Here is a 27,849-nt window from a genome sequence, read left to right as displayed (position 1 = left end):
TTGTAAAACAAGCTGGTTCTGAATTACTCGACGTGGGAATGCAGTAACTGAGTTCAGGCACGAGTCTTTTGACATAGCTCATGTCCTCTCTGCACACCTGCAGCAACTAAACTTAGCCTGACTGTGTCCTTTCTGGGACGCAGGGCGGCATAGTTGATGATAGCCAGATGGCATCGCTCCTACAACTCATTTAGACTGCAAACGGGGAGGTCAGAGCAGAGCTGACATCTGCTGAGCTTTGTCCGCCAACTGACAGTGTCAGTGATGCAAGTTCTGCGCTCCACATCAGCGCCGCTACAAAACCAAACCTTGATGTCAGGCCAGGATCAATTGCGAGTCTGCAAAGCTGTAAAATAATAGCCAAACTTGCTGCTGAATGAACTCCCTCACGTTATCGCAGTGGTGGTCTGATGCCAGAGTGCACGTGCCGTGGCCGTTTGCCCACGTACAAGACTTAAAAATATGTTGTGTCTCTCATCATCATCATAGGCAGTCCCTCGCACCGAGGATGACTTGCTTCCACGCCGAGAAGGGATGAGTTCACAGGTGTTTCAATGAAGGACCTAATATTCCAGGTCCCGAACTACATGTTGAAGGGTGGAAGATGCCTGTGGGTGGATTTTTTTAACGTGTGGTGGTCGCTGCACACCAGCCACCACACGGGCTTGACAGAGCTAGGTCTTGGTCCAGTGGCAAGGGTTAACCAAGACGACTGGAGACCAGCTCTGCTGCATGGACCTAGTGCGCGCACATATCGCAGTGTGGGCTGGGCCCGTGCTGTCCCTGGACCCTCGGCTTTTGAATGTACACCTTTATTGGCAGACCCAAGTGGTGTCTCTACCACTGAAGCTGTTGGGGGTACCATGGGGGTAGCATACAGCTCTTTCACCTCTAGTTTCTGCCTTCGATCCACACCCATGTCCCAGTGGATGGCTCACTTTGCCACCCATAAGGATTCAGGTGTGGGCACCGCACCTCAGTAAGGGTATCTTGGCCTTGGAAGGGGGTGCAGAAAATTAGAGATGTACACTTTGAAGCAGGGAAAGGGAGGAAATAAATCCGTTGCATCTCTAACTTTCTCTAGCTTCGGGTGAAGGTGTCGTCGACCTGAAACGTTAATTCTGTTCCTTTCCCACAGATGCTGCCTGACCCGCTGAGATTTCCAGCATTTTCAGTTTTTATTTCAGATTTCAAGCTTCGGCAGAATTTTGCTTTTGCCACGGAAATCTTCAAGCTTATTAGGCATGCAGCGTCGAAAATCCAGAGTTCCGGAATCCGGAGCGATCGGTGGCAGGGTCGTCCGGAATCCGTAAAATGTTCCGGAATCCGGACCCGCCAACCCGGCCGACCTCGGGGCCCCGCCGATGCCCGACCTCGGGACTCGGCGGGTTATGTCTCTAATGTACTTATGAATGACTCCACAAGGCAATGTGTTGTATTCAAACTGTAGTGACCTTGGTCCTTTATTCCAAACTCCAGAGTGCCGTTCAAGCCTTTAATACAGGGCCCTGCCACCACGGCAGGAAACCCCCAGTCTCCACCAGTTGCACCCTCTAGTGGTGCCAGCATGTATGTATACGGTGTAAACCTTATTGAAGTACATCAGGTAAACGAGTCTCCATCTTATGCAATCTCACTGTGACTACACATAGAGTATATCCATAGTCAGCATTTACAACAAAATACACATTGGAGCCATGAGATGCTGTGCTTGGAGCAAGCATTGCAAGCAGGACATGTCTGTTGAACCCAGCAGATCAGAGTCCAGATTACGACATGGGGATCTCGCCAATGTTAGCCAATGGATCAGTGGGTAGCACACTCGTCTCTGAGTCAAAAGGTTGTAGGTTCAAGTCCCACTCCAGAGATTGGAGCACAAAAATCTAGGCTGACCCAGTGTAGTGCTGAGGGAGTGCTGCACTGTCGGAGGTGTACCGTCTTTCAGATGAGATGAGATGTTAAATCAAGGCCCCGTTTGTTCTCTCAGGTGGAGGTAAAAGATCCCATGGCACTATTTCGAAGAAGAGCAGGGGAGTTGTTCTTGCTGTCCTGGCCAATATTTATCCCTCAATCAGCATAACAAAAATGGATAATCTGGTCATTATCACATTGCTGTTGGTGGGAGCTGGCTGAGTGCTTTGGGACATCTGGTGGTTGTGAAAGACGCTATATAAATGCATGTCTTTTTTCTTTTATAAGTAAGGTATGAGATGTAGACTTGTTTCCCACACAGAATAGTTTCAGGTTTTCATTGGCTCAAACTGTGCAATTAATTTAAGCATGAAGTCAGAGAACTGAAAACTAGTTGTGATAATAATTGTGTCAACATACTTCAGCCCAAAGCCAGGTATAGTGTAACTGCAACTGGGACAAAGTGAATCTGAAATAGTTGCCTTGCCATTGGACCTCCTGGGAATGTTTGTAACTTAACTCCTAGCCATTTTTAATGTTAATGTAACTGCCCTATTGACAACATTAATAAATTAACTGGCATTCAGATAAATTATGGATTCATAAAGCTCAATTTTCCATGGCCAAAGATTTCATAGAGCAACTCAGATCTACTGCCTCATCAAAGAAAGACTTGCATTCATATAGCGCCTTTCACGGCCACTGCTCATCCCAAAGCACTTTGCAGCCAATGAAGTGCTTTTGGCGTGTAGTCACTGCTGTAATGTGGAAGCCAATTTGTGCACAGCAAGCTCCCACAAACTGCAATGTGATAATTGTTGTGTATGGAGAAAGAGTCAGACTGAACACTGTGAGCTCAAAGTAAAGTGTGACTTTAGTTTTTTATTGCAGGTCTCCAGCGTGCCTCTCCAATCTGTGAAGCCTCCTTAAATACCTGTGCTCCCAAGGGATTATGGGATCTCTTGGGACTCCAGGGGATCAGCCCTCTGGTGGCTGTACAGAGTAAATACAAGTCCAGATATACAACAACACTCCCCCTCCCTGACCCCCCCCCGCCAAAGTCAATAGTGTAACTATTTACAATGTGAGTCGATCTGGGGCCCTTCTTGCCCTGGTTGATCATCTCGGTGTGAAAGCTGGTGTTGTTGAATCATTTGTTGGGCCCTCGCTGGGCTGCTGTGGATGATGGGTTCTGCTTCGTGGTCAACCGTGGTGCCGGTTGCCACTGGTGTGTATGTTGGGGGATCAAAAAAGGTAGGGTTCAAGGTGGGTTGCTCAGGATAGTCTGTGAATCTGAGTTTGATTTGGTCCAAGTGTTTCCGGTGAATGAGTCCATTTGAAAGTTTGACCCGAAACACCCTGCTCCCCTCTTTGGCCACGACAGTGCCGGGAAGCCACTTGGGACCTTGTCCATAATTTAATAGAACTACAGGATCATTGATTTCAATCTCACGTGATGCATTTGCGCTATCATGGTATGCACTTTGTTGAAACTGCCTGCTCTCTACCTGTTTATGTAGATCAGGGTGAACTAACGAGAGCCTTGTCTTAAGTGCTCTTTTCATGAGCAGTTCAGCAGGTGGGATCCCATTGAGTGAGTGGGCTCTCGTGCGGTAGCTCAGCAGGACTCGGGAGAGGCGAGTCTGCAGTGAGCCTTCAGTTACCCTCTTCAAGCCTTGCTTGATGGTTTGCACTGCTCTCTCTGCCTGACCATTGGACGCTGCTTTAAACGGGGAAGATGTGACATGTTTAATCCTGTTACAGGTCATGAATTCTTTGAACTCAGAAATGGTAAAACATGGCCCGTTGTCGCTCACCAGGACATCGGGTAGGCCGTATGTGTTAAACCTGGCCCGTGGGCTTTCAGTGGTGGCAGCGGACGTGCTAGCCGACATTATCTCACATTCAATCCACTTGGAGTACACATCTCCAACCACAAGGAACATTTTACAGACGATCGGGCCTGCATATTGATGTGTACCCTCGACCACGGTTTGGAGGGCCAAGACCATAAACTTAGCGGCGCCTCCCTGGGTACATTGCTTAACTGCAAGCACGTATTACATCTGTGAACGCAGGACTCTAAGTGCGCATTGATACCGGGCCACCATACGTGGGATCTGGCTATCGCTTTCATCATTCCGATGCCTGTGTGGGTACTGTGAAGGTCCTTGATGAAGATGTCTCTGCCCTTCTTGGGGACCATTACTCGATTGCCCCACAGAAGGCAGTCTGCCTGTATAGACATTTCATCTTTGCGCGGCTTTATCTCTTCCTGCATTTCCACTGGGATACTGGACCAGCTCCCGTGAAGCACACAGCTTTTGACGAGAGATAATAAGGGGTCCTGGCTTGTCCAGGGTTTGATTTGCTGGGCAGTGACGGGTGATTGCTCACTCTCAAATGCTTCCATAACCATGGCTAGATCTGCGGGCTGCGCCATTTCCACCCCCGTGGTGAGCAATGGCAGCCTACTGAGAGCATCAGCGCAGTTTTCTGTGCCTGGCCTGTGGCGGGTGGCATAGTTACATGCGGACAACGTGAGCGCCCATCTCTCGATGCAAGCTGATGGATTGGTATTTATCCCTTTACTCTCGGAAAACAGGGATATAAGTGGCTTATGGTCAGTTTCCAATTCGAATTTTAGCCCAAACATGTATTGATGCGTTTTCTTTACCCTATAGACACACGCTAACGCTTCTTTTTCAATCATGCTGTAGGCTCTCTCAGCCTGGGACAGACTCCTGGATGCATAAGCAACCGGTTGCAGTTTCCCGAAATCATTAGCTTGTCGTAATACACACCCGACGCCATATGACGACGCATCACATGCTTGTACCAAACGCTTACATGGATCATACACCACAAGCAATTTGTTTGAACATAACAATTTTCTCGCTTTTACAAAGGCATTTTCTTGGCTTTTGCCCCAAACCCATTCGCCCCCTTTTTGAAGTAAGACATGTAGTGGTTCTAGCAGGGTGCTGAGACCTGGTAAGTAGTTCAAGAGTCCCAGATACGACCGCAGCTCCGTCACGTTCTGTGGCCTCGATGCGTTCTCAATTGTCACCGTCTTTGCGTTGGTGGGCCTGATGCCATCCGCCGCAATCCTCCTTCCCAAGAATTCCATTTCAGGCACCAGGAAAACGCACTTCGAGTGTTTTAACCTGAGCCCCATGCGGTTGAGTCGACTAAGAACCTCCTCCAGGTTCTGCAGATGCTCGACTGTGTTCCAACCTGTGACCAAGATGTTGTCCTGGAAGACCACGGTGTGCGGAACCGACTTCAGTAAACTTTCCATGTTTCTCTGGAATATCGCCACCGCTGATCGGATTCCAAACGGGCATGTGTTTTAAACAAAAAGACCCTTGTGCGTGTTGATGCAGGTGAGAGCCTTCGATGATTCCTCCAGTTCCTGCATCATGTAGGCTAAAGTCAAATCCAGCTTCGTGAACGTCTATCCTCCCGCCAGCTTTGCAAAGAGGTCGTCGGCCTTTGGTAGTGGCTATTGGTCCTGCAGGGAGAAATGATTGATAGTTACTTTGTAATCGCCACAGATTCTGACGGTGCCATCTCCCTTGAGGACTGGGACGATAGGACTGGCCCACTCACTGAACTCGATGCCCTCTCTTTGCAGCCGGTCGAGCTCAATCTGTACCCTTTCTTTCATCATGTACGGTACTGCTCTCGCCTTATGATGGATGGGTCGCGCCCCCAGAATTAGGTGGATCTGCACTTTTGCTCCTTGGAATTTCCCGATGCCTGGTTCGAACAGCGAAGGAAATTTGTTTAAGACCTGGGCACACGAAGTGTCGTCAGCGAGCGATAGCGCTCGGACGTCATCCCAGTTCCAGCATATCTTTCCCAGCCAGCTCCTGCCGAGCAGCGTGGGACCATCGCGCGGTACTACCCAGAGTGATAGCTTGTGCACCGCTCCATCGTAAGAGACGTTTACGATAGCACTGCCAATTACAGGAATCAGTTCTTTCGTGTAAGTTCTTAGTTTTGTGCGAACTGGAGTTAAGACTGACCTTGTTGCAGCACAGCCTTTCATAAGTCTTTTTGCCCATGATGGACTGGCTCGTGCCTGTGTCCAGCTCCATTGACACCGGGAGTCCATTTAGTTCAACATTCAGCATTATCGGGGGACAATTCATGGTGAATATGTGCACCCCATGTACATCTGCCTCCTCTATTTGAGGCTCTGGTTCGTCGTAATCCTCCGTGGATTTGTCCTCCTCTGCAACATGGTGGTTTGCAGTTTTAACAGGCTTTGCAGCTCGCCTGCACACTCGTTGTAGGTGTCCCATTGATCCACACCCCTTGCAAACGTACTCTTTGAATCGGCATGAATGGAAACGATGATCACCCCCGCAGCGCCAACAAAGTGTGAATGGCCTTGCATTCATCACCTTTGATGGTGAACTCTCAGTCATCTGCGGACGTGCAGCTGCAGGTATGTGTGACCTGCCCTGTATGTTACGATTCGAAAACAACATCACTTTGTTCACAGTACTTGTAGCAGCATTTGTGTGCTGAGAGATTTGCTTCGTATTGTCACTGGTGGCAATGAACGCCTGGCCTTTCTCAAGATTGGGGTCTCTACAGTCAAAAACTTGGTTTCGTGGCAATGCCAAGTATGAAGAAGTCTCTGAGCATGTGCTCCAAATGTCCTTCAAATTCGCAATGTCCTGTAAGGCGCCTTAGCTCAGTGACATAACTCGCCACTTCCTGGCCTTCAGGCCTTTTGTAGGTGTAGAACTGGTACCTCATCATCAGAACGCTTTCCTTTGGGTTCAAATGCTCTCGGACCAGCGTGCACAAATCGGCGTACGATTTCTCTGTGGGTTTCGCTGGAGTGAGCAGATTCTTCATGAGGCCATATGTTGGTGCCCCACAGATGGTGAGGAGGATCGCCTTCATTTGGCAGCACTCTCTTCCCCATCTAGCTCATTGGCCACGAAGTATTGGGCGAGTCGCTCCACAAAAGTTTCCCAATCATCTCGGTCCGAAAATTTCTCCAGGATACCCACTGTTCTCTGCATCTTTGGGTTTGCTATCTGTATCTCATCGCCAGTTGTTGTGTATGGAGAAAGAGTCAGACTGAACACTAAGCTCAAAGTAAAGTGTGACCTTAGTCTTATATTGCAGGTCTCCAGAGTGCCTCGCCAACCTGTGAAGCCTCCTTAAATACCTGTGCTCCCAAGGGATTATGGGATCCCTTGGGACTTCAGGGGATGAGCCCTCTGGTGGCTGTACAGAGTAAATACGAGTCCACATATACAACAATAATGACCAGATAATCTGTTTTTGTTATGTTGATTGAGGGAAAAATATTGACCCAGGACACCGGGAATAACTCCCCTGCTCTTCTTCGAAATAGTGCCATGAGATCTTTTACGTTCACCTGAGAGGGTAGACGGGGCCTCGGTTTAACATCTCTGAAAGACGGCATCATCATTGCTCGAAACAACTATTACCCATAAACCAATCCGTCAATATATTAGTAAATGTTTTGGGTGCGTGCGAACTTTCTGTTGTCATGAGGTTTGCTGTTGCTTTTATGTCAACGTTTGAAACTGCATGTGCACACAAAGAATGGGATTCTTGTATGTAAACAGTTGCCTGTAACGAGGAACAGACCTTGGCCAGTTAATAGAAATATAGAAACATAGAAAATAGGTGCAGGAGTAGGCCATTCAGCCCTTCGAGCCTGCATCACCATTCAATATGATCATGGTTGATCATGCAACTTCAGTATCCCATTCCTTTCTCTCCATACCTCTTGATCCCTTTAGCCCTAAGGGCCACATCTAACTCCCTTTTGAATATATCTAGCGAACTGGCCTCAACAACTTTCTGGGAGAGATTCTGAAGTCTCTCTCCCAATTACCTTGCCATCTTGTGTATATATGAGCAACTTCATAGAATCATAGAACAGTACAGCACAGAAGGAGGCCATTCGACCCATTGAGTCCGCGCCGGCTCTTTCAAACAACGATCCAGTTAGTCCCACTCCCCCCGCTCTTTCCCCATAGCCCTGCAATTTTTTTTCCTTCAAGTATGTATTCAGTTCCCTTTATGAAGGCTAAAATTGAATCTGTACCCACTGCCCCATCAGGCAGCACATTCCAAAACCTAGCCACTCGTTGCATGAAAAAGTTTTTCGTTCATGTCGCCTCTGGTTCTTTTGCCAATCACCTTAAATCTACGCCCTCTGGTTATCGACCCTTCAGCCACTGGAAACAGTTTCTTTTGATTTACTCTGTCTGAATCCTTCATGATTTATTTTAATGGATTAATTCCTCCTATGAAACCGAGGAGAGCCGAATTTCAGATGACTGCTCAATGGGTCACACGGAGTGATTCAGGGCCGGAGGGACTTCAATCTCTTCTGGAAGTGGCCTGCTTAAAAGAATCACAGAATATGCCTTCCTGCAGACTTTTTAAAAACTATTTATTTGAAAATAGTTTGAAATATATAGAAATGAATAGAAACTTTATTTGAAAATGGGCTGTGTTAAAATAGAGTGCAAATGCATCAAGCAGTGTAACACCAGAGAAAATTAAGCCCCATAATGGTTCAGATAGATTTTAATTAAACTTAATAAAAATGCAAGTTCGAAGCACATTACTGCACAGTTACTAATTCCTTATGGTTCAACTAGGTCAACGGCACTGCAGCAGTCAATAACCTATCAAGTAAAATATCCATAAACTTTCTATAGATGAAAAGTCAACTGGTATAATTAAACTAACTGTGGAAACTCTGTAAAATTGACCTGGAGGTGTGAAGTTTGGCATTTTCTTAACCCTAACTGGCAGCCTCCAGAATTCAGCTGATGGCCCCTCAATATTAAAACTACTTTTCAAGGATTACTAATTGAAAACAATCATGGCAATTTCAATTAAACTGCAAACAGATAATTGGAAATTCAATTACAATTACTGGGTTCCACTGAAAGTAGCCAATATCGTTACAAATGACACCCATATAGTCATTGATTAGCAATCAGCTTTTCAGTTGCATGCCAGCGTCTTGACGTCAGTATTATTTTTCCTCGTGGTCACTTTTGAAAACCATTGTGAGTCAGGGTAGGTTGGAATATGGGATTAGCGATTGAGACGAGAAATCCCATTGTAAATCAGATGCGTGTGGGAATTGGATCAGCCGAGATCACGCTGATGGGGCAATTATATTGGGTTCAATTATATTCAAAATGTTGTAAGCGGTCATACCTGAATGAACAGCGAGCAGCAGATTGAAGGGCAGCAGAAATTTTCCATTAAGTATCGTTCATCTTAATTGAGGGTACTTTAGTGTCGTGTGCTGGGATCGCAGTGGGTTTTCGCTCAGAGTAATTGGGAGCGGGTAGGGGAAGCTGCCTCAACAGCTAAAGATATTACATGTAACAAATAGAATAAAGGCGACAAAGGGAGATTTCAATTGAAAAAGAAAAAGAAAAGGATAAAATAATTTGGATTTTATATTAAAATTAAAATATTCTTGAATAGCAAAATTCTAAGTAAAAGGGAATAAAACTGGGCATTTCTCAGCACTTACAGGACTTGCAACATCCAGATTTTTTGAGCCGAAGTCTGATTCGGAATACATGAATCACAAAAGACAAATCGTAATTTTTAAGCATTTTCCCTGTATAACATACAATACCTCTCACCACACCACCACCCCCCCCCCAGTCTCTCTCTCCCCCCCCCAACCCACTCCCCCAATCTCTCTCTCTCTCTCTCCCCCCTCCCTCCTCAGTCTCTCCGCACCCCTCCCTAGTCTCTTCCCCCCTCCCTCCCCAGTCACTTCCCCCCCTCCTCAGTCTCTCACCCCGGTTTCCTCCCCAGTCTCTCATTCCCCATCCCCTCCCTCCCCAGTCTCTCCCCAATCCTCCTCAGTCTCTCTCCCCCCTCTCACCTCATTCTCTTTCTCCCCCCCCCACTTTACCAGTCTCTCCCCCTCCCTCCCTCCCCAGATTCCTCCCCCCCCCATCTCAGAAATAATTTGCAAAGCACTTCAAATGCTTGCATATGCATTGACTGTTGTCTGGGTAAGAGATGGCCAGTTTCTGCATGGCAAGATCCCACACACAGCAATGAGATGAACGGCCAGTTAATCTGCTCCTTACACAGGAGGAATCTTGGCCACAATATCAGGAGTTCTCCCTGGACATCTTTTGAATTATGCCTTGGGAGCTTCAACATCTGCCCGTCGAGACAAATGGGACCAGGGTTGAACAGCTGATCTGAAAACCAGTACCCCTGTCAATTCAGCACTTCTGCATAAACTTCAATTTAAATCTCAAACTCTTAATAAGGGACCTGCAAGCAAAGATATTAGCGACTGAGCCAAGCTGTTCAGCTACATATGGGTGCAATTTCAGACTACATAGTGTAACTGCCTATGTATCCACCAGAGGGAGCGTAGTCATGGAGGTCGTGCTATCACTTGTCTCTGAGATATCGATGTCAGCGATGACTGACTCCAATACCGCCTTCAGTGCGCCAGTGCAGCCTTTGGCCACCTGAGGAAAAGAGTGTCCGAAGACCAGGATCTCAAACTCGGCACCAAGCTCATGGTCTACAGTGCAGTAGTGATACCCGCCCTCCTACAGAAACATAGAAACATAGAAAATAGGTGCAGGAGCAGGCCATTCAGCCCTTCTAGCCTGCACCGCCATTCAATGAGTTCATGGCTGAACATGAAACTTCAGTACCCCCTTCCTGCTTTCTCACCATAACCCTTGATCCTCCGAGTAGTAAGGACTTGATCTAACTCCCTTTTGAATATATTTAGTGAATTGGCCTCAACTACTTTCTGTGGAAGAGAATTCCACAGGTTCACCACTCTCTGGGTGAAGAAGTTTCTCCTCATCTCGGTCCTAAATGGCTTACCCCTTATCCTCAGACGGTGACCCCTGGTTCTGGACTTCCCCAACATTGGGAACATTCTTCCTGCATCTAACCTGTCTAAACCCATCAGAATTTTAAACGTTTCCATGAGGTCCCCTCTCATTCTTCTGAACTCCAGTGAATACAAGCCCAGTTGATCCAGTCTTTCTTGATAGGTCAGTCCCACCATCCCGGGAATCAGTCTGGTGAATCTTCGTTGCACTCCCTCAATAGCAAGAATGTCCTTCCTCAAGTTAGGAGACCAAAACTGTACACAATACTCCAGGTGTGGCCTCACCAAGGCCCTGTACAACTGTAGCAACACCTCCCTACCCCTGTATTCAAATCCCCTCGCTATGAAGGCCAACATGCCATTTGCTTTCTTAACCGCCTGCTGTACCTGCATGCTAACCTTCCCTTTTCCTAATCTGTCACCATTCAGATAATAGTCTGTCTCTCTGTTTTTACCACCAAAGTGGATAACCTCACATTTATCCACATTATACTTCATCTGCCATGCATTTGCCCACTCACCTAACCTATCCAAGTCACTCTGCAGCCTCATAGCAGCCTCCTCGCAGCTCACACTGCCACCCAACTTAGTGTCATCCGCAAATTTGGAGATACTGCATTTAATCCCCTCGTCTTAATCATTAATGTACAATGTAAACAGCTGGGGCCCTAGCACAGAACCTTGCGGCACCCCACTAGTCACTGCCTGCCATTCTGAAAAGTACCCATTTACTCCTACTCTTTGCTTCCTGTCTGACAACCAGTTCTCAATCCAGGTCAGCACACTACCCCCAATCCCATGTGCTTTAACTTTGCACATTAATCTCTTGTGTGGGACCTTGTCGAAAGCCTTCTGAAAGTCCAAATATACCACATCAACTGGTTCTCCTTTGTCCACTTTACTGGAAACATCCTCAAAATATTCCAGAAGATTTGTCAAGCATGATTTCCCTTTCACAAATCCATGCTGACTTGGACCTATCATGTCACCATTTTCCAGATGCACTGCTATGACATCCTTAATAATTGATTCCTCATTTTACCCACTACTGAGGTCAGGCTGACCGGTCTATAATTCCCTGTTTTCTCTCTCCCTCCTTTTTTAAAAAGTGGGGTTACATTGGCTACCCTCCACTCCATAGGAACTGATCCAGAGTCAATGGAATGTTGGAAAATGACTGTCAATGCATCCGCTATTTCCAAGGCCACCTCCTTAAATACTCTGGGATGCAGTCCATCAGGCCCTGGGGATTTATCGGCCTTCAATCCCATCAATTTCCCCAACACAATTTCCCGACTAATAAAGATTTCCCTCAGTTCCCCCTCCTTACTAGACCCTCTGACCCCTTTTATATCCGGAAGATTGTTTGTATCCTCCTTAGTGAATACCGAACCAAAATACTTGTTCAATTGGTCTGCCATTTCTTTGTTCCCCATTATGACTTCCCCTGATTCTGACTGCAGGGGACCTACGTTTGTCTTTACTAACCTTTTTCTCTTTACATACCTATAGAAACTTTTGCAATCCGCCTTAATGTTCCCTGCAAGCTTCTTCTCGTACTCCATTTTCCCTGCCCTAATCAAATCCTTTGTCCTCCTCTGCTGAGTTCTAAATTTCTCCCAGTCCCCAGGTTCGCTGCTATTTCTGGCCAATTTGTATGCCACTTCCTTGGCTTTAATACTATCCCTGATTTCCCTAGATAGCCACGGTTGAGCCACCTTCCCTTTTTTATTTTTACGCCAGACAGGAATGTACAATTGTTGTAATTCATCCATGCGGTCTCTAAATGTCTGCCATTGCCCATCCACAGTCAACCCCTTAAGTATCATTCGCCAATCTATCCTAGCCAATTCACGTCTCATACCTTCAAAGTTACCCTTCTTTAAGTTCTGGACCATGGTCTCTGAATTTACTGTTTCATTCTCCATCCTAATGCAGAATTCCACCATATTATGGTCACTCTTCCCCAAGGGGCCTCGCACAATGAGATTGCTAATTAATCCTCTCTCATTACACAACACCCAGTCTAAGATGGCCTCCCCCCTAGTTGGTTCCTCAACATATTGGTCTAGAAAACCATCCCTTATGCACTCCAGGAAATCCTCCTATATGCTTCAGAGACTTGGACTATGTACAGTAGGCAACTCGAAGCACCGGAGAAGTGCCATCAATGCTGCCTCTGCAAAATCCTGCCAATTCATTGGCAGGATAGGTGCACCAACATCAGCGTTCTCTCTCAAGCCAACATCGCCCAGCATTGAGGCATTGACCACACTTGATCAGCTCCGACAGATGGGTCACATTGTCCGTATGCCCGATACTAGACTTCCGAAACAAGCACTCTACTCTGAGCTACGTCACAGCAAGCGTGCCCCAGAAGGGCAGAGAAAATTGCTTCAAGGATGCGTTCAAAGCCTCCTTTTAAAAAAAATGTAACATCCCCACCGACTCTTGGGAATCCCTGGCCCAAGACCGCTCAAAGTGGAGGAGTAGTATCCAAGAAGGCACCGAACATTTCAAGTCTCTTCACCGGGAGCACGAGGAAGCCAAGTACAAATAGCGCAAGGAGAGTGAACATAAGAATTAGGAGCAGGAGTCAGCCATAAGGCCCCACAAGCCTGCTCTGCCATTCAATACAATCGTGGCTGATCATCAACATCAACTCCACTTTCCCACTTGATCTCCATATTCCTTAATTCCCCTAGAGTCCAAAATTCTATCTATCCCAGCCTTGAATATATTCAACGACTCAGCATCCACAGCCCTCCGGGGCAGAGAATTCCAAAGATTCACAACCCTCTGAGTGAAGAAATTCCTCCTCATCTCTGTCCTAAATGGCCCACCCCTCATCCTGAGACTATGCCCCCCAGTTCCATGAGGAATGTGTGTGACTTGGAAGAGAGCTTGGAGATGATGGTGTTCCCAAGACATTGCTGCTCTTGTCCTTCTAGCTGGTAGTACAAAAAGCCAGGGACCGAGTACTGAGCCCTGTGGAACCGCACTGGAAACATCCTTCCAGTGACAAAATCACCCGTCAACCATTACCTTTTGTTTACTGCCACTGAGCCAATTTTGGATCCAATTTGCCACTCTCCCTTGGATCCCATGGGCTTTTACTTTTTTGATCAGCCAGCCATGTGGGACCTTGTCAGAAGAGTTGCTAAAATCCACCTGGATTATAAGATTCTTGATGATCACTTGTATTTTTGCCGAGTCTCTGAAGCCCCATAAAGTCAGGGAATCTGGGGCGATGAGTGACAAATTCTAAATTATGGAGAGTATAGCTCTTGCACAGACTGGAAAGATTTCCTAATTTCCAACTATGCACAGTTCATTGACTTCATTTGAGGCATTATGATTGACTTGAAGTTTTATAGAAATGATTTGCATACACCGTAAGAAAGTTAAATGAAAAAACTAGGAAAAAAATAAGAGTCAATGTACCAAATAATTAGAGTCAGGATTGAGCGGTATGTATATGAATGCATAAAGCATTCAAGACAAAAGTGGAAAGCTAGAAGCATTAATAAATGTGATGGGGTTATGGAATGGCCACTATAACAGATGTGGCTTGACATTGGACGTCACTGGGAACTGTTGAAAGATATCCGAGAAGGGACAGCAAAGGCTCAGATCAATGTGTTTTAATCCCTTGAAGATATTGTTCCAAGTGAGTGGAAGATAGTTAACTGAATACCGTTGTTCAATAAAGGAGGGAAGGATAAACAGGTTGACAGTAGACCAGTTGATCTAATGTCAGTTGTGGGCAAACTCTTCGAACCTAAAATTCAAGATCAAATTATTAAGTGTTTAGAGATGCATGGGTTAATCAAGGACAAGCAGCATAGACCTGTTGAAAGCAAATTGTGTGCGACAAATTTAATAGTTTTATAAGAAGCGGCCAATTGGATAGATAAAGGCAGTGCAGTCGATGTGATGTGTAATAATAATAACAATAACTTTTATTTATATAGTGCCTTTAACATAATAAAACGTCCCAAGGCGCTTCACAGCAGTGTTACAGACAAACAGATAAATTTGTCACCGAGCCACAGAAGAAATTAAGGCAGATGATCAAAAGCTCGTTTAAAAAGGTAGGTTTTAACGAGCATCTTAGAGGAGGAAAGAGAGATAGAGAGGTGGAGAGGTTTAGGCAGGGAGTTCCAGAGCTTAGTGCCCAGGCAGCTGAAGGCACAGCCACCGATGGTTGAGCAGTTATAATGAGGGATGTTCAAGAGGCCATAATTTGAGGAGTATATGAAGGGGTATATGCCTATCTTAAACAAGATGAGGGAGAAATTGGTGTAAGTTGTACCCATTTTGCAGGCACAGAGTAGAACAATTTCTCCATCTGATGTGTGCAGACGGTATAGCCACCACCATATTGGTCCTCGCTGTTTTAGCTGTCCTTAGAGGCTGCCTAAAATCAGTGTGAGACCAATTTAAATATGCAAAGAAGAGTCCAGTACCTGTATCAAGACCCTTCTGCAAAATGTGTGAAAAACCAGGCGGAACATGCGTCGTGCAAGCTCCGATGAGTTCTTTCAGTTCTACCAACTCTACTGCCTAGAAGGACAAGGACAGCAGGCGCATGGGAACACCATCATCTCCCCATTCCCCTCCAAGTCAAGCACCACTCCTGACTTATAAATATATCGGCCGTTCCTTCATCGTCGCTGGGTCAAAATCCAGGAACTCCCTCCCTAACAGCACTGTGGGAGCACCTTCACCACACGGACTGCAGCGGTTCAAGAAGGTGGATCACCACTACCTTCCCAAGGGGCAATTAGGGACGGGCAATAAATGCTGGTCTCGCCAGCGATGTCCACATCCCACGAATGATAAAAGAAAGATTAAGACATAAAAAAGGGCAAAAGCATTATTGGTTTTATAAATAGGAGATTTAATAGAGGTTTCAAAATTATGTAACGAGAAGGGTAGATAAAGGGGAACCAGTGGATGTAGTATATTGGATTTCCAAAAGGCATTCGATAAGGTACCACATAAAAGATTATTACACAAGATAAGGGCTCATGGATTGGAGATAATGTATTAGCACGGATCGAGTATTGGTTAACGGACAGAAAACAAAGAGTAGGGCTAAACGAGTCTTTTTCAGGTTGGCAGTTTGTAACTAGTGGGGTGCCGCAAGGGGTCCCGGCTCTTTACAATCTATATTAATTGGGCGGGAAAGTGGAGTTGAAGTTGATGATCAGCCATGATCTTATTGAATGGCGGAGCAGCCTTGAGGGGCCTTACGGCTTACTCCTGCTCCTATTTCCTATGTTCTTATTGAATGGGTGAAGGATGATTTAACTGCTTGGACAATCAGCGATGTTTTGGGGAGGAGGGGGGGGGGGGTGGGAGAGTCATCAATTTACAAATGCCACAAGGAAATCGAGGAGAGAGATTAGGAGAAATGTCTTTGTGCTGAGAGTTGGCGGAGCATCAAATGCTTTGCCACGGGGAGTCAATGAGACAGAGACCATTGCATCCATTGAGGAAAAAGTGGATGAGGAATTTTAAGCAGAGGACGATAAAGAGCTATGGGGTGGGGAAAGGGGGAAGCGTGACAATGGGATTAGTATTGGATTGTTCTAGCAAAGAACCGGCACATTCATGATGGGCTGAGCAGCCTCCTTCTGTGCTGTAAACATCTGTGGTACTATGAGGTACGTTGAGTCCATCCTTTCCCTCTTGCTCCTGACTATGCACAACTCCAGGGACTCTGGGAGAGGGGGGAGAAATGCATTGCATAAAAAGCACATAGTCATAATGATCACGTTGGCAATTTTATTCATCTTTCATGCAAGGCCAGCACTTATTGGCCATCCCTAATTGCCCCGAAAAAGTGGCGGTGCACCACCTTCTGGAATACAACTGAATGGCTTGCGAGGGCAGTTAGGAGTCAACCACATTGCTGTGGGTCTGGAGTCACATATAGGCCAGACCGGGTAAGGGCGGCAGATTTCCTTCCCTAAAGGACATTAGCGAACCAGATGGGTTTCTACGACAATCTGGTAGTTTCATGGCCACCATTGCTGATACTAGCTTTTTATTCCAGGTTTATTTAACTGAATTTAAATTCCCCAGCTGCCGTGGTGGGATTTAAACTGATGTCTCTGGATCATTAGTCCAGACTGGTTTACCAGTCCTGTAACTTAACCAGTATGTTGCTATTGCATCTAACACAATAACCGAGGAAACTATTGCAAGAAGTGTCTGCAGATACGAGGGGTGATTGCGGAAAGCCACGGTGTGCGGAGTGTAACATGGGTATCCAGGATTGTGACTATGTGTCTAATCTCAAACCAGCTCTATTTATAGCCCCGACCTGCAGTGGTGTTTTTTTTTAATTTCAAAATATACTTTATTCATATAAAAATTTGCACGATACATTGGAAGGCAGTTCAGTACATTTGGATGTGGTCAGCAATTCCATACAATACATTTGGATGCTAACGGCAGTTCCGTTCAATAGATTTGCTTGCTTTACATTTCAAGGTACATTTCAGTACAATCCAGGATACATTGTATTACAGTCATCATATTGCTTTACTAGTGGCACTATACGGTACACGGAATGGGTGAGGGTACAGTTACATTTCTTTGCAACATACATTACTAAACAGAACTTGCATTATACATGGCACTGCATAGGTGTTTTCAGATCATGGTGCTCTATATATACAAAAAGTTTACAAGTACGGCCCGAGGGGAGTTTTATACTGATTCCAGCCCCTGGGTTTAACGTGGCGGAAGGGTTTTAAACTGTGGCCCTTCCCCACCGTGCCTTTGCGGCGACTGCACCAATTTTCAGTGCGTCCCTCAGCACGTAATCCTGGATCTTGGATTGCGCCAGTCTGCAACACGCAGACGTGGACATCTCCTTGCTCTGGAAGACCAGCAAGTTTTGGCAAGACCAAAGTGCGTCTTTCACCGAGTTGATGGCCCTCCAGCAGCAGATGATGTCTGTCTCGGTGTGTGTCCCTGGGAACAGCCCGTAGATCACAGAGTCCTGTGTTACGGAACTGCTTGGGATGAACCTCGACAGCAATCACTGCATCTCCATCCAGACCTGCCTTGCAAAGGGGCAATCCCGAAGGAGATGGGTGACAGTCTCGTCCGCACCACAGCCAACTCGGGGGCAGAGTGCCGTGTCTCTGAAACCCCGGCTGTGCATGAAGGATCTGGCGGGTAGGGTCCTTCTCACCGCCAACCAAGCTACGTCTTGGTGCTTGTGTGAATGTTCTGGCGATGAGACGTTCAGCCAGACGAGTTCGACAGTCCGCTCGGGGAACCACCCAACGGTCCACCCTCTCCTTCTTTCGTAGGGCGTCCAGGACCTTACGTGCCGACCACTGCTTTATGGCCTTGTGGTCAAAGAGTTTTTTTCTGAAAAACTTTTCCACGAAGGACAGGTGGACGGGCATGGTCCAGCTGGTGGGGGCGTTTCGCGGCAGCTTGGCCAGGCCCATCCTTCGCAACACCGGGGACACGTAGAACCTCAGCACATAGTGACACTTGGTGTTTGAGTACCGGGAGCCGGTGCACAGCTTGATGCAGCCAAACACAAAGGTGGCCATCAGGATGAGGGCCACGTTCGGAACATCTTTCTTCCAGAGATTTGTACATTGTGTCTCTGCGGACACGTTCCATTTTGGACCTCCAGACAAAGTGGAAGACGGCCCGGTTCACTGCCGCGGCACAGGAGCGTGAGATGGGCCAGACCTGTGCCACGTGTAGCAACCCCGAGAGCACCTCACTCCTGATGACCAGGTTCTTTCCTGCGATGGAGAGGGAGCGCAGCTTTTGTTTCACTTTGACGGTACGCTCTTCCCATTTTTTGGCGCACACCCCGTCCGCTCCGAACCATATTCCCAACACCTTCAGATAATCTGGCTTAACGGTGAAGGGAATAAAGGATCGGTCGGCCCAGCTGCCGAAGAACATGGCCTCGCTCTTGCTGCGATTGACCTTCGCTCCTGAGGCCAGATCAAACTAGTCGCAGATTGTGAGCAAGCTGCGGACCGACTGCGGATCCGAGCAAAAGACGGTGACGTCATCCATGTACAGGGAGGTCTTGACCTGAGCGCCTCCGCTGCCTGGGATCGTCACCCCTTTAATGCTCGCATCCTTCCTGATGGACTCGGCAAAGGGCTCGATACAACACACAAACAAGACAGAGGAGAGGGGACAGCCTTGCCTGACTCCAGACCTGATCGGAAAGCTTTCAGTTTCCCACCCGTTGATTAGAACTGCGCTACTGATGTCTGTTTAGAACAGTTGGATCCAATTGCGGATACCCTCCCCAAACCACATCTTGGAGAGCACGTCCATCAGGTACGTGTGCGATATCCTGTCAAAGGCCTTCTCCTGGTCCAAGCAGTGTTCTCACACAGGTCGGGATGGCCCACGATATTCCAGGGCCCAGCGCTCCAGCTCTATTTGTAGCCCCGACCTGCGGTGGTGTTTTCACACAGGTCGGGGCGGTCCACGGGGCAGTGTGGTGGATGAGGTGCAAGGGTCACCACATGTTTTTAAAAAATCCACGCACAGGCATCTTCTACCCCCTCAATTGGGGTTGAGGACTGGAACATCGGGTCCTTCATTGAAACATCTGTGAACTCTTATGGAAGCAAGTCATCCTCGTTCGAGCGACTGTCTATGATGATGAATCTCAAACCCTGGGAGCATCACTCCCCACTTTGAGGGTGGGAGTGCTGAATTATCCTGAAGTACTCATTGCAGCACAGGTACCTATTCACCTGCCAGAATAGGAGTGTTTGAGTTAAATCTCGGCTTGCTTGAAACTTCCCAATAATTCACCCACCTTTCTCTCCCCCGCCACCCCCTCCCATCTCCTCCTCCATCCATTTCAATCAGCCCATTCCGATCGAGGTGGATCACAGCTCATTCCAGGAGCATGTTTGATTAAGCAAAAGTGACTTGTCAAAGCAACGCCTGAAGAAAAAGCCTTGTATTGGAGACAGGATCTATAGTCACGCACAAAACCATTCAAAAGTTAATCAAGGCAATAAAAAGAATATAAATGATTTGTCCAAGTGCCAGTTCTAAGAACTTCGAAGAACTAAAAATGAAGCATTTCCTTTTGCTGGTTTTCCAGACTAAACCATAAAATAGGGTCACTATGGTAATTTTTATTGACTATTTTTCCACCATTGCATACATCTGTGTTTCGTAAGCTTATGTCTAACACTTCAGTTAACTCTATGAGATGGCTGGGAGATGTTTAAAGAAGGGAAGGGAGGGGAAAATCAACTCCTGATCACACTTGAGTGACTCCAATTACAAAGTGCATGTGCAGGGATACGAGTATTCGTGGTATCTGGTATTCAGAATGGCTGGTCTCGACACTTTCTCTGAATCAAGTCCCACCACAGAACATGTTAAGAGAAGAACTCAGCTTTTAACTGGAAATGTGAATGAGGAGACTGCTAATAAATATTGTGTGAACAATGGCTGTGGTCACTCTGACCTATTTGACCTCTCCTCCTTCCACAAAGGGGACCTCTGACCATCCTGATGCCTGTCCTCAACCAGACTTCGGTTTTCTCACCACCTCGCCGAAGGGTGCTGTTCAGCGCTGAGCTTGCATCTTACTGTAGGCAACGAGGCCTATACAGCAGAGCCTGGTCTCCAGTCATCTTGGACCCCCTTGCCACTGGACCAAGACCTTGCTCTGCTGAGCCCGTGTGGTAGCTGGTGTGCAATGACCACCCCACATTAAAAGAGCTCGTGCACAGGCATCTTCCACCCTCCCCTCCAATAAGGTTTGCTTGTGTCCAGTCCCATTAATTCAAGGTTATCGCCACAGGTCAGGAATCTATCAACCACTCTTTTTTTTCTTTCTTCTTAACACCTATGCTATTTCATAGAATCTTCGAAATTTGCGGCACAGAAGGAGGCCATTCGATCCATCGTGTTTGCTCCAGTCGAAAAAGAGCCACCCGGCCTAATCCCACTTTCCAGCTCTGGGTCCGTGGGTTACGGCACTTCAAGTGCCCATCCAAGTACTTTTTTAAATGTGGTGAGGGTTTCTGCCTCTACCACCCTTTCAGGCAGCGAGTTCCAGACCCCCACCACCCTCTGGGTGAAGAAATTTCTCTTCAACGCTCCTCTAATCCTCCCACCAATTACTTTAAATCTATGCCCCCTGTTATTGACCCCTCTGCTAAGGGAAATAGATCCTTCCTATCCACTCTATCTAGGTCCTCTTATTATTATATACACCTCAATTAATTCTTGCCTCAGCCTCCTCTGTTTCAAACAAAACATCCCCAGCCTATCCAATCTATTCTCACAGCTAAAACTCTCCAGTCCTGGCAATAGTTTCAGAATAAGGGGGTCGCCCATTTAAAACGGGAACGAGGAGGAATTTCTTCTCTCGGAGGGTCGTGAATCTTTGGAATTGTCTACCCCAGAGAACTGTGGGGGCTGGGTCATGGAATATATTCACGGTGGAGATAGACAGATTTTTGAATGATAGGGGAGTCGAGGCTTATGGGGAGCGGGCAGGGAAGTGGAGTTGAGGCCAGGATCAGATCAGCCACAATTTTATTGAATGGCGGAGCAGGCTCGAGGGGCCAAATGGCCGACTCCTGCTTCTATTTCTTACGTTCTTATAAAACAAAAATGAAACTGTTCTTAGTGCCTACACATTTTTTCAAGGTAAAGTGGGTCAAACAAAATATATTCTCAAAGTACAGCACTATCGTCTGTGGAGAGGACAGAAGTGTACTGGATTATATATATATATATATATATATAAAGTTGAAATTGTGACTGCAGACCTGTACACAGGATTTTAAAATTAATAGTATTCTATTTGCATTTCATCATTTTTAACATTAATGACCTTGGAGACTGGAGCAGATGATCTCAGGCCTTGCCAATTGCCGCATCCCTGGCACTGTGCCCCATCAGATCTCACTATTCATGGGCTGGGTTTTTCTGCATCTACCGAGCCTCCACAGGAGTCAAGGGTAATAACTATTGGCAGAGGCTGCGGGGACAGCTTCTTATTTGATCTGCCGTTGCATTATACTGATTCTGGTGTTGTTGTATTTGAAGTGAAGATGTTTTATTGAGCGGTCCAGGGCGTACAGTCTTGTTACAGCTCTACAGGATATTGGTGAGGTCACACCTGGAATACTGCATGCCGTTTTGGTTTCCATATTTACGAAAGGATATACTTGCTTTGGAGGCAGTTCAGAGAAGGTTCACGAGGTTGATTCCGGGGATGAGTGGGTTGACTTATGAGGAAAGGTTGAGGAGGTTGGGCCTCTACTCATTGGAATTCAGAAGAATGAGAGGTGATCTTATCGAAACGCGTAAGATTATGAGGGGGCTTGACAAGGTGGATGCAGAGAGGATGTTTCCACTGATGGGGGAGACTAGAACTAGAGGGCATAATCTTAGAATAAGGGGCCGTCCATTTAAAACTGAGATGAGGAGAAATTTCTTCTCTCAGAGGGTTGTGAATCTGTGGAATTTGCTGCCTCAGAGAGCTGTGGAAGCTGGGACATTGAATAAATTTAAGACAGAAATAGACAGTTTCTTAAATGATAAGGGGATAAGGGGTTATAGAGAGCGGGCAGGAAAGTGGAGTTGAGTCCATGATCAGATCAGCCACGATCTTATTAAATGGCGGAGCAGGCTCGAGGGGCCGTATGGTCGACTCCTGCTCCTATTTCTTATGTTCTTATACTGCAGCCACAGTGGTGGAGGGAGTGAATGTTTAAGATGGTGGATTGGGTGCCTGTCTTTGAGATTCCTTGTAGACGAGGCTGTGTAATAAAAGCAACCACTTATATATTTATATAGTGCCTTTAACGTATTAAACTTCCCAATGCTCTTTGCAAGAGTGTTATAAGACACGAAAATTTGTCGCCGAGCCACGAGAGGAGAAATTAGGGCAAGTGACCAAAAGCTTGGTCAAAGAGGCAGGTTTTAAGGAGCGTCTTAAAGGAGGAAAGAGAGGCGGAGAAGTTTAGGCAGTTCCAGAGCTTCGGGCCTAGGGAACAGGAACCTTTTCTGATATTTTTGATCGAGGTAATCTTTTCTTAAACAGTCTTAGACAAAGGTATCGGTTAAAAACCTTGATAAGGTGACTTCCCTTATAATAACTCTGTGTATAATTACCTTCTCAGCTATTCAATTCTTGATTTATGATCTCATTTGGATTATTACTGCACTCTCTATCTTCTCCAGATGTGCACTAATATTGACTTATTAAGAACTGTAGTTCAACACTAAAATCCGTCAGTCACAGTGTGTTGGGTTTCATTCCGTCTCAATTGTTGTAATAGTTCCCAGAGTACTCTATGATGGTGACCAGTGACATTGGGAGAAGAGAAGGGGAAGGAATTGGGATAAACCACATGTCGTCCGCCATGAATAATGCATCACTCACGATTTGTGTTTGTTTCACAGAAGTATGGAGTCATATGGCACGGAAGGAGGCCGTTCGGCCCATCATGCCTGAGCTGGCTCTTTGAAAGAGCTGTCCAGTTTAGTCCCACTGCACCGTGCTCTTTCCCCATAGCCCTGCAGGTTTTTCCTTTTCAAGCATACAACCAATTCCCTTTTGAAAGTTATTATTGAATCTGCTTCCACTGCCCTTTGAGGCAGTGCATCTCATAACTCGCTGCGTAAAAAAAAAAATTCTCCTCATCTCTCCTCGGGGTTACTTTGCCAATGATCTTAAATCTGTGTACCCTGGTTACCGAGCCTCCTAGCACTGGAAACTGTTTCTCCTTGTTTACTCTATCAAAACCCTTCATGATTTTGAACACCTCTATCAAATCTCCCTCTTAACTTTCTCTGCTCCAGGGAGAACAACGCCAGCTTCTCTTATCCCTCATCCCTGCTCAATCACCGCTGCATCCTCTCCAAGACGTTGACGTCCTTAGACATTGGTTCAGGTCCCATTTGCTCCCGCTTTCAGAAGGAGGAAACACAAATTGGGCCCAAAATTCATCGACATAACGCCCGCTTACCGCCCAAAAATACAAGTTTCGTAAAAAAAAAAACACGTACGTACCGCCGACATAGCGTTTGGCGAACGAGTCATCATTGACATACCGCCGAGCGGTATGCACACCGTCTGCCATGTAGAACCGCCCGCATACTGCCCAAAACGTGCAAGTTCCATGGCATACCGCCAACATACCACCGGAGCCACATACCGTCCTGGAGAAGGTGGTTTTACTCAATATTAAATGGGTGGGAATGGGCGGTAGTGCTCGGTGCCACCATTTTGAAATCGGGAACAGCCAGCAAAAGCAGCACCTTAGTATTTCTGAGGTGAACCATGACTTTAGCGTGCGATTTGCAGTGAGATAGGTATTTTTATTGGTACTGAGTACATTATTAAGGCGGAAGGCATTTGAGTTAATATTTTTTTCATTGAAAAATCTTTTGAGTTTATCTCAGGATCTTTGAGGAGATTCTGGAGACTTAAAAAGAATACCGCCGAGAAATGGGTGGACTTACGTCCTGATGAATTTCGGGTCCAAAAAGTTAGCATGCAGGTACAGCAAGTGATTATAAAGGAAAATGGAATGTTGGCCTTTATTGCAAGGGGGATGGAGTATAAAAGTAGGGAAGTTCTACTGCAACTGTATAGGACATTGTTAATACCATACCTGGAGTACTGCGTACAGTTTTGGTCTCCTTATTTAAGGAGAGATATACGTGCTTTGGAAGCTGTCCAGAGATGGTTAACGAAGTTGATTCCTGAGATGGAGGGCTTGTCTTATGAAGAAAGGTTGAGCAGGTAGGGCCTATACTCATTGGCGTTTAGAAGAATGAGATGTGATCTTATTGAAACGTATGAGATTCTGAGGGGGCTTGACAGGGTCGATGCAGAGAGGATGTTTCTCCTCGTGGGGGAATCTAGAACTAGGGGGCATAGTTTCAGAATAAGGGGTCGCCCATTTAAAACAGAACACCTCTATCAAATCTCCCCCTTAGCCTTCTCTGTTCCAAGGAATTTCTTCTCTCGGAGGGTCGTGAATCTTTGGAATTCTCTACTCCGAGAGCAGTGGAGGCTGGGTCATGGAATATATTTAAGGTGGAGATAGACAGATTTTTGAGCGATAACGGAGTCGAGGGTTATGGGGAGTGAGCAGGGAAGTGGAGTTCAGGCCAAGATCAGATCAGCCATGATCTTATTGAATGGCGGAACAGGCTCGAGGGGCCAAATGGCTGACTCCTGCTCCTATTTCTTATGTTCTTACGTTTTTATATATGCAAGGTGAGTGACGAGAATGGGAGAAAGGAATCATAGAATGGTTACAGCACAGAAGGAGGCCATTCGGCCTGTCGAGCTCTCTGCAAGAGCACTTCAGCTAGTCCCACTCCTTGTGCATTCCCTTAGTGCCCGCCTTCCGTATGCTTTTGTCTGTCCTAGTGCTAATACGAGGTGCTTCCCCAGTAGCAGCAGCATAGCTGGTGGAAGGCTGGTGGCTTTCAGTGGAGGAGACTGCAGGTGGCCTTGGAGGACGATTTTGAGCTTAGGAGGTCCAGCTTCAGATTGCACCATCTCGATATAGGCGGCAGCAGTCTGGGCTAGCTGGCTGACAGGTTTATTGAGAGGACGAGGAAAGCTAAAAAAACGGAACTCGCAGACGAATCTCTCATCTCGGGACGAATCAAGGCAGATTGTGCCGTATTCCCTACAGTCATTGAGTAATACCAATATTAAAAGAACTTTTATTTCTTGTTTGTTGAGAGATTAGTGATGGAAAATACCATCTGGAGGAGTGTAATTACTCAGTAAGGTAAACTGCTTGGATACGTTTATGGAGATTGAAAAATTAGCTTTCCACTATTAGCTGTATGAATTCTTCAGTCTGGTGCAATGTTCCAGAACCACCAGGTAAAGAAATCTAATATGAAGGGTCACATTTTTCCAATAATGTGAGAAGAGGTTTAAATTTGCTCACTTATTTCAACAACTCAAATGGTGATTTTTCTTTCCTTCTTAAATTATCTATTATATGCGACATGACTGGAACATTGATTATGGGATAGGTGCATGTTTCCTGACATCATGGTCACAGACTCCTGCCCAGTGGAAAGAAAGAAAGACTTGCATTTATATAGCGCCTTTCACGACCAGCGGACATCTCAAAGCGCTTTACAGCCGATTAAGTACTTTTGGAGTGTGGTCACTGTTGTAATGCAGGAAACTCGGCAGCCAACGTGCGCATAGCAAGCTCCCACAAACAGCAGATAATGACCAGATAATGTTTTTTTTTAATGTTGATTTTGGGACAAATATTGGCCAGGATACCGGGGATAACTCCCCTGCTCTTTTTCGAAATGGTGTCCTGGGATCTTTTACATCCACCTGAGAGGGCAGACGGGGCCTCGGTTTAACATCTCATCTGAAAGACGGCACCTCCGACAGTGTGCAGCGGACGGTCCCTCAGCTCTGCACTGGGAGTGTCAGCCTAGATTTATGTGCTCAGTTTCCTGGAGTGGGACTTGAACCCAAGACCTTCTGACTCAGAGGCGAGTGTGCTACCCACTGAGCCAAGACTGAGAGCGAAGGCCAAATTGAAGCTTATCGAATGCTTGGGGATTGGAAGGTTTAATTGGGGATTGAGCGACAGAATCCCTCCCACCCCCAGCCCCCTCCCCCCCCAAGCTGGACCCACAGACACCACCACCAGCCTTGGGCTGGACCCGCTGCAATCCCAGGCCGAATGGCCCTCCCGTTCCCGAACTTCAACTGGCAGTGAGAACGGGGGTGGGGTGCAGTCCTTTTGGCCCTGGATTGCAGCAGGTCCAGCCGGAGGGGAGCAGGCCTTTTGGCCTGGAAATCATCTTCCCTTGCTCCAAAAATAGTTCCCTGAGGGGAAAAAAAGCATGAAGAAAACGTCGATGCAGAAGGCAACGGCTGACTGCAGTGCGTGGGCAGGTACAGCAGGAGTGGCGAGGTCGGGGCGAAGGAGCGGCGAGAGATTGTAGAGGGACATGACCGGGGCCCAGGAGAGGCGCGAGTTCGGGGCCCAGGGGCAGCACGGGCCCAGCCCACACTGCGATATGTGTGCGCACTAGGTCCGTGCAGCAGAGCTGGTCTCCAGTCGTCTTGGTTAACCCTTGCCACTGGACCAAGACCTCGCTCTGTGTGGTGGCTGGTGTGCAACGGTCACCCCACGTTAAAAAAATCCACGCACAGGCATCTTCCACCCTTCAGTTCGGGACCTGGAATATTAGGTCCTTCATTGAAACACCTGTGAACTCATCCCTTTTTGGCGTGGAAGCAAATCATCCTCGTTTTGAGGGACTGCCTATGATGGATGATGACATTAATAAATCAGAACTTGGACAATATTAGTAAGAAAACACCTCACAAACTCCGTTATGACAATTATTTGCTAATTTTCTTCCTTGTAAAAGGGTTATGCTTCCACTAAAACAGAAGACAAATGATTGCCATATTGTCAAGTGCATGCTAATATCGCCAATGGCAGTCTTTAGGTTTACCTTCTTAGGCAACTGCCCTTTGAGTCTCATCAGATGACTTTCACCCATTGCAAATCAGTCACGGCTATCTTAATTCTAGCTTCCAGTGAGCGTAATTACACTGACAGAAATGATCCCAAATTGGATTATCAGCACCTATTAATTTTAATGCGTGGAAAATCCCGGCCTTCATGCTCTCAAATTCCCACAATTGTACTTTCTGGGAGCACAGCATCATGGAATCAGTCCCATTATGTAAAGAGAGAGAGGAAATAACTAGCACCTTTCACGACCTCAGGAGGTCCCAAAGCGCTTTACAGCCAATGAAGTACTTTCGATGTGTGATCGCTGTTGTATTTGTAGAAAAAGTGGCAACCAAATTGCACACAGCAAGCTCCCACAGCAGCGACCAGATATTGGCCAGATAATCTGTTTTCCGGTGTTAGTTGCGAGATAAATATTGGCCAGGATAGGACAAGTTATCTCAACACTGGCTACAAGAGCAAGTCAAAGGCCTGGTACTC

The sequence above is a fragment of the Pristiophorus japonicus genome, chromosome 21 (assembly GCF_044704955.1).
Source record: "Pristiophorus japonicus isolate sPriJap1 chromosome 21, sPriJap1.hap1, whole genome shotgun sequence".
Lineage (NCBI taxonomy): Eukaryota > Metazoa > Chordata > Chondrichthyes > Pristiophoridae > Pristiophorus > Pristiophorus japonicus.
This window is presented reverse-complemented; position numbering follows the sequence as displayed.